Here is a 2,571-nt window from a genome sequence, read left to right as displayed (position 1 = left end):
ATAAACCTTCTCCCGGAAAGACCCGATCAGTCTCGGAACCCCGGTTTACAAGACATTTCGACAATGGTAAAACAAGACCAGCAAAGCCGCCCGATGCGCCGACAAATCCCGATAGGAGCTGCACATATCTCGTTCTCAGGGCACACCGGATGAGACATCCTACGAGTAAAACCAGACCTCGAGTTTCCAGGAGGGGGCCCCGCAGTCTGCTCAGTTCGGACCAACACTCGAAGGAGCACTGGCCCGGGGGGGTTAAAATAAAGATGACCCTCGGGCTCGCGAAAACCCGGGGGAAAAGGCTTAGGTGGCAAATGGTAAAACCAAAGTTGGGCCTTGCTGGAGGAGTTTTATTCAAGGCGAACTGTCAAGGGGGTCCCATAAATCACCCGACCGTGTAAGGAACGCAAACTCAAGGAACATAATCCCGGTATATCAGTAACTAGGGCGGCAAGAGTGGAACAAAACACCAGGCATAAGGCCGAGCCTTCCACCCTTTACCAAATATATAGATGCATTAATTAAATAAGAGATATTGTGATATCCCAACATATCCATGTTCCGACATGGAACAAACTTCAACTTCACCTGCAACTAGCAACGCTATAAGAGGGGCTGAGCAAAAGCGGTAACTTAGCCAAACAACGGTTTGCTAGGAAAGGATGGTTAGAGGCTAACATGGCAATATGGGAGGCATAGTATAGCAAGTGGTAGGTAGCGCAGCATGGCAATAGAGCGAACAACTAGCAAAGCAAAGATAGAAGTGATTTCGAGGGTATGGTCATCTTGCCTGCAAGGTTCTCAGAGTTGTCGAAAGCTTGATCCTCGTAAGCGTACTCAACAGGTTCCTCGTTCACGAACTCGTCTCTCGGCTCTACCCAAAACAAGAACACAAGCAACGGAACCACAATCAAACACGGGAAATGCACAAGCAACATGATGCAATACATGAATGATATGCAAGATATGATATGCGATGCATATGCGTGCTCCGGAAGAAAAAAATGATGAACAAGGCAGTAAATTGACAAACCAAGCATTCCACTGGAAAGATGAGATGATTTCAGTCGAAATCGATATAAAGATCACCGGAAACGGATGCACGGTTTGCAAATGGCAAGCAAAACAAGAATGACACGAATCTGCGATTAACAGCATGATAGCACTTAAAATGCAACAAACAACAATGCTACAGCACTCCAACATAGCAAGAAGGCACATGAAAGTAATCTACAGGAGATGCTTGACAAAAGATGAACACTGAGCTACAGCTAGATCAGAACATATCAAGCTCAAACAAGCATGGCAAAAGTGCAAAAGATAACAGGATCACAGACTTGGTGAAAAACTGGACATGGCAGAAAACAGCATCAGGTAGCAATGTTCAGAGCATGAAATCAACATGCTACAGGAACTTAACATAGCAAAACAGGACATGAAAGTATTCTACTAAATGCATATGCCAAAAGTCCCTTACTGACCATAAGCCAAAAAGGTCCAGAAGATATGATGGCAAGCATTTAAACATAGCAAGTTTCGTTATCAGGTTTCAGACTTAGCAGAAAACAGAGCATGGCAGAAATAATAATATGAAGGCCTCTTTGTGAGCTTGATGCACTCACTACAGGGCAATTCATGACAAAACTAGTATACCTACAGCAAGATGGCATGTCTATGAAGCTATCCATGTCAAGAACAAAAGCATAGCATGTATGGATCAACTACAATAAGCTTGGCAAAATTGCATATCATGTTAAGAATCTGCCAGAAATATTTTATAGCAAAGGTAGAGTAAGATTGAGTCATGCTATGGTACTCCATAATTGCAAACAATTGCAGGAATGGATCAATTGCAACTATAGCTACAAAACATCCTTACTGAACATCTCCAAAATATGCATGGATCTCTCTGTAGCATCAAGTTTACATGGCAACAAAATAACAGCAGACGAGGACTTCGAGAAATCACCAAGTCCCTGAAATCAGAAACATTACGGAGCCTACTTTGCATGCTTTTGCTAGTCACCACAGAGATCACAAAAATACATGGCATATACCCTTGGAAAGATGGCATGGCATACTTCAAAACACATGTAGAGCTCATGCCCAAAAGATGCACAGATTTAAAGATACAAAAATGACAAATCTCCAAGTTCTGCTAAGAACCAGCAGATAACAGCAACTAGCCCTCTTCCAACATAGATTTGGGCATCAAGATGATCTCTAATGAACATGGTGCAATTGAACAAAATGTAGAGCATCGCGAGACGAACAATTTGACATATCACATGCGTGAATCGGAGCTACATGCAAGGGGTTATGCAACTATGAACAAAGGCACTTGCTGTAAAAATTCCAACACGGAAAATATTTGGGGGAGTCGGGGGAAAGTCAACCGTACGGGGGAACCGGATCTGGATCGAGGCCGGGGTCGCTCGGGCGCGCTCGCCGGCGGGAGGCCGCGGTGAGGAGGAGGAGCGGCCGGAGAAGGGAAGGAGGAGGCCGGGGCGCGGCGGCGGCGAGGGGCACGGCCGACAGCGCGCCGTGGCACGGGCGGCGGAGGAGATCCGGCGG

The sequence above is a fragment of the Triticum aestivum genome, chromosome 2D (genome assembly GCF_018294505.1).
Source record: "Triticum aestivum cultivar Chinese Spring chromosome 2D, IWGSC CS RefSeq v2.1, whole genome shotgun sequence".
Lineage (NCBI taxonomy): Eukaryota > Viridiplantae > Streptophyta > Magnoliopsida > Poales > Poaceae > Triticum > Triticum aestivum.
The sequence above is the reverse complement of the archived record's forward strand: the minus strand, read 5'-3'. Positions refer to the sequence as shown.